Genomic DNA, 6,000 nt, shown 5'->3' with positions numbered 1-6,000 from the left:
TCTATGTGTGTGTGCTCTTTTTCAAATTAGTATCGTTTATCTACTTTAGTCTAGTGATTATGCACATTCTCATTCCGGTATGATTATGAAACAACATGGAGAATAGTCTCAAAACAAGTGATTCAAATTTTCATGCACCTCAACATTATATTTGGCGTTAATCATTGGCAGTGGCACTGGTCTACTTGTTATTGTCAAACATGTAATGCATGTTGCGCCCTATTATGTGTCTCTTTCACCGCTCACTCTCTTGCATCTCTTATCTTTTCATATTTCAACTCATCCCTGTTGTTGTTGCTCGAATCATACCAAGCAGTCACCGTTTCATAGCAGGATTAAAACATGAATAGATATTTATTTTCATTTTATATGCAAAATTAAAAATCAATAAAATGTCTACGAAACCTTAAACAATAATTTTTCTAAAATAAAAATGAATAATAATATCTAAGTCTCGATCTTAATGGCATAGTCATGAGAGAACACATGGGCCGTGTCCGTTACTGTGCCAGTGCCAGGCAATCATCTAACAAACTTCATGTATTTGTATTTTCTTATTTTTCTCTGGAATTTGATAATTTAAAGTATTATGTTACATAAGAGATGGAGACGTTAAATACTATTGCATACACTAAATTAATAGGCTACCTAGATTACATGATTACATAAAATAATGGATCGGTCAATAAAAATAATAATTATTTCTAAAGTATTTGTTTGCGACTAGAAAATAGATTTTTAATATTATTATTAAGAACTTTTAATATTAATGATTAATCGATGTTGAGACTATTGACGTTAAAAACTGATGTTATATAATAAGAAATAACAAAAAAAATGTAAAATATGTATAAACCAATATCGATTTTTCTAAAAATCGATGTTGTGAATTGATGACAACATCGGTTTTTCTAAAATTGATGTTGTTTTCTGCTCACCGTTGTTTTTGCGTAACAATATCAATTTTTCTAAAAATCAATATTGTTTTTTGGAATTTTTTTAATATCTCATATGTTTTTTTTAATTACCCTCAAATTAATCTGCAAATTGAAAAACAGAACCAATCCAAACAACTTTCAGACAGTTTTTATCACACAATTCAAATTTTGTCCATAGTAATTGAATATTTACTATCAATTAAAACAAATATTGAAAGCAATGAAAGTGAATACATAAAATCATTTGTAACCTAATCTAAATTAACATAACTCTACAATTCTAAAATTACTTAAACACCTAGTGTTTCATTTTTAACTTTTAGATAATATCTTGTCCACTGGATGCGAATTGCCTTCATTCTCTCTGGTTTCAATGCTATTGGATCATTAATAAAATAGTGCATGATATAATAAAACATAAGTTAATAAGTATAAATAATAACAATTATAACAAATTGAGTTAGCTTACAGGTAAACAATTATCATTTTCCAATTATTCTTGAAACCTCATAGAACTATCATTGACATCCAATGCATTACATAGTACCTGCCCTCAGTGCTTCCTTTTTGCTTATTACACTAAATTTAATAGGATATTCAGATATTCAAAGTTAACAAAAAATTATTGTATAGAGTAACAAAATGTAATTTTTAAGGCATCAAACAATGTTTAAATGACTTACTTTAACTAGAATTCATCTAGCCGTAGTCTTGGATATACTTCCTTGACTATCATTAAATCCCTTCAAAGCATTGATTAAGAGAAATATGCATGTGTATTGTACAATTAAAATATTGATATCAAACACTAATCATAAAGTAAATGTATTATAGAATACAACTGACCTGTTAATAATTCTTTTCAAGTAGTTGTCGGGCCTATTGTGTAAGGAACATTTAAGACATATAACGACCATTTGTCAATGTGCACTGCATTAAAGAACATTAAGTTATTATAGTGCACTACATTATTTAAATTGATTTGTTCAATTTAACTTACTCATTCAAGTAGGCTCATAGGTAGACATCTCTCTTTGAATTCTGCATCCATTTCTTAATATAATCTTCTGATTCAAATTGTGATTGTTCAGATCTCTTTATGGACTGTGGCTTGAAGAATCCATACACGGAGGCATTCCCTGCTTGCATACTTGTCTCAATCATATGTCTATTGTTGTTAAAATACAGTAAATTAAGTATAAATTTAAAACAATCAGTTAGCTAATATACAATAATGTAAGGTGACTTACAAAATCCACAATTGTAAAACAAAGATGTTGAGACATTGACCATCGTATGCTATTTCAAAGAGATCTTGAAGTTATCATTATACACCCCAAACATGGTAGCATCCCACAACACCTGTAAAGGCTTGGGAAAAGTTGCGGGATGATCAAAGTCATTAGGTATAGGGGATCAATGTGAGGATCCAACCTATCTACAAGTTTCCCCAGTCTCTCAGCTCCTTCTTTATCCTACACAATTAACAAACATAAGTGAATAACAGTCAACAATTCATTTGTAACAAATCCTTTTTTAATAAATCTTAAAAACATGTTGAAATACCTGTTCTAAAATAGGCTTTACAAGATGTGACACCCAAGCAAAGAAGGTATTAAGTGTCTACCCCACTAACTGAACCTCTTAAGTGGGTGCGAGTATCAACATTTTGAACTTCTTCAACATCGACCTTGACTTGATCATTGCCCAAAAAGACATTGTGGACGGTCGTTGACCCTTCATAAACTCTTCCAAGGACAACTAGGTGGGGAATATTCTCATCGACATACAACCCACATTTCTCTGAGTCACCCATGTCTGGGTTCTGCACTAAAGGATCGACATAACTTCCTTTTTTTGCTGACACGAGCAGCAGAAGGACCAACCTCAAGCTCAGGAGGCAGTGCAAGTCCCCATGATTGCATCTGTGACTGCATTTAGGACTGCATTTTGCTTAATGATAACATTATTTATTGAGTCACTTTTTCTATGATCGACTCCTCCAATTGATTCTTGATTTTTTGTGTCAACTGCTCCAAGTCTTCGGAAGCCATGGACGTAGACATGCGGGAGTTCCTTGAAACTAGCCCAAAGTATTGTTTGATCGTGACACCAACTCCAGCAGCACTGACACAACTAGAGTGCTTTGGTCGTTCAATGGTAGTAGTCAATACTTCCTGCTAACATCCATGGGCGACAAAGCTTTCTTGTGAGGTCTGTTCTTCCAAGAAATCCTATAGTCAATAGATGAAACAAATTTGGTTTATTGATCCAAGAATTATTATAAAAAATGGTCACGAACAAAAGAGAGTCACTTACAATCGTATTTGCAATTTCCTTTGTTTCCTCATATGTCATTTGGCTAGATTTTTTGTGCGGGTCATATTCTACTTTAGGTGTCGTTTAATGGAAGATAGAGGATTAACAATTGTGTAAATTCTCCCGGATTGAGCTGCTTCCTCCAATCGTTTCTTTTTCTTGTCCTCCATCAAATTTTCTTCTAGAAAATCATAACCCCCACGAGATAACACGTGAGAGACAGTGTTTTGTTTATGAATGATTTGCTTCTTCTTTCGAACATCCTATAACAATTACACATTAGGCTAACTTAATCCGGTTGACAATAATGCGTAAATATGAAGTTTAAAAAACAATAAAAATAAACTAACCTCCCATGAAGGGTCTTTACAACTCAGGCAAAATTGGTTTCGCTTCTCTTTGCTTATGTCGTATTTTTCATATACTTTATCATCTTTGTCTTCCTTGTCGTATGCCAGAGCCCATTTGGAGGTCAAATATGACTTAAACTGCCTTCACCGCTCTGCTACAGTATGAAATATTTTTTTCTTCGTCCTCAAATCGGATGCTTCAAGAATCAAATTCAGCTTCCGATACAATAAAATATAATTTATAGTTAGTCAATTACAATTTAAGATTTTTAGTACAACCAATTACAATTAATTGAAATGCCTGAATATCCTCCAAGATTAAATCCTTTTGAGCCGGGTGGTGTAGTCATGTGTATGTTAAAAAACAACTTTAATTAAACTCAACTGAAAACTATATTAAGTTATGTAATTGAAATTATGAAAGCAAAAATAGTGACAAATAAAAATAAAAATATTTAAAACTTCTATTTTATAGGAATCAAAATGTTATTTAAACCTAAAATAAATTATAAAATTATAAAATATTTTTATAAGGTTAAGTGAATTTTATATAATTATTTTGATAATGATAATTAAAGAATTCAAATAATTTGTATGAATGCTTAAATTAAAATTAATTATTATTTTATACACTAAAAACTGTATTTGAAGTAAAAAAAAAAAAATAGAGAAATTATCATGATGTAAATGGAATTATTTCATTTTTGCATTCAAATAATAATATATGAGGCATTCCATCCATCCATCAATTTAGACAAGTAGGAAACGGTGGTAATATTAAAAGTGATACAAATATGGATAAACATTTGTGTTTTTTATTCTATATCAACATTTGAAATGCATGTACCACTGTATTTATTACCTCGGTCTCTACAAAAATATATGCTAATTAAGAGAACTTAACATTTAACAATGACATATCATGAGAGTTTATGCTTATACGTTAATTTAATTTGTTTTAGTGAATTAATTTGTTGTGATACTTAATTTATCTCAGTATTTTTTTCTAGAATAAGTTAATTTATTTTTTTACTTTAGTTAATTAATATGTGTGTGTAATTTTATGTGTTTTAAGCTTTAACATTTTGATACATCTTTTGTTTTTTAAGGTAAAAACCGTTCATGTATTTTTATTGTAAATTATATTCATATTCCTATATAAAATAAATTATAAAAGTGGTGAAGTGTGGAAAGAAAAGATAAAAATAAAAAAAAAAACTTTTTATAGATTATATTAAATGACTACAGGAAGATAACAATGATAGCATATAAAATATATTATAATTAAAGTTTAATTATATACAATTAATATAAACAAACTTACACTATTAATTAAAAAATATTGTTAATTTAACTTTTAACATAATTATTCCAAAAGTCAATAAATTACTATATGAGATAATTTGCAATTTAATAACAGTGTAGAAATATTTCATATTATTAGTCCATGGACAATTTTATCTTGTAATTAACATTTCTCAAAATATATTAGTAGCACAGCTGCACATGTAGGCATAGCTGACCAATTTTACACAGGAGGTGTACTTATGACAAAAACAAAACACCCATGATCATGAGGGCTTCAAATTGGTTAGCTAGCCTCACTAATCGGACCACATTGCATAAATAAAATACAATAATACTGATTACTGCAAGCTTGTAAAAACTATTAGGATAACATTTCACATTGGATTCAACTTCTGTTCTATTTTTAATTCCATTACACTATTTAAATTCCCTTTGGCGACATAGTACATTAGTATTGCAAACATGAGGGAACAAAGCTTCAGGCAGAGTGAATCAACCAAGATTCAAGAACCACAACATTTTATTTTATTTTCTAATTTCCCATTAGCATCCTCTTGTCACTTTTTTTTTTTTTAGATAAGCAGCATCCTCTTGTCACTGATTTTATTCTTATGAAAAAGAGGTCAACAGCAGTCATAGACACTATCACCGGTCCTTATTAATTACCTCTCCACTACCTATAATAACAACAACTTCAACACTTTTCCTCAATCACACACCCTCTCCAATCATTCTCATTACATTTGCCAATCCCAAATCTGAAATTTCTTTTAAATTAAAAACAACATTATCGTTCCCTCCCTTCCCACACCATAACATGAAACAGGTTTGTCTTTGTCTCATAATCTGTGCTTGTGCTTGTGCATCCCCTGTGTTGCTGCAGAGGGGTGCAGGGCAGAACAATATACTTGCACTCACTGAATTCCCCTAGCTCATCTACTTTGAGTATCAAAGAAACGAAAAAAGAAAGAAAGTGAGGAATCACTGAAATAAACGCCGTTTAGGCTCCACGACACACACACACGCACCTTTCACTGTGCTGGACGAAACAAAAAGAGAAAGAGAGGTATCCGACGAAGATGCGA

This window comes from Glycine soja, chromosome 5, assembly GCF_004193775.1.
Source record: "Glycine soja cultivar W05 chromosome 5, ASM419377v2, whole genome shotgun sequence".
Lineage (NCBI taxonomy): Eukaryota > Viridiplantae > Streptophyta > Magnoliopsida > Fabales > Fabaceae > Glycine > Glycine soja.
Note: the sequence above shows the minus strand (reverse complement) of the source record.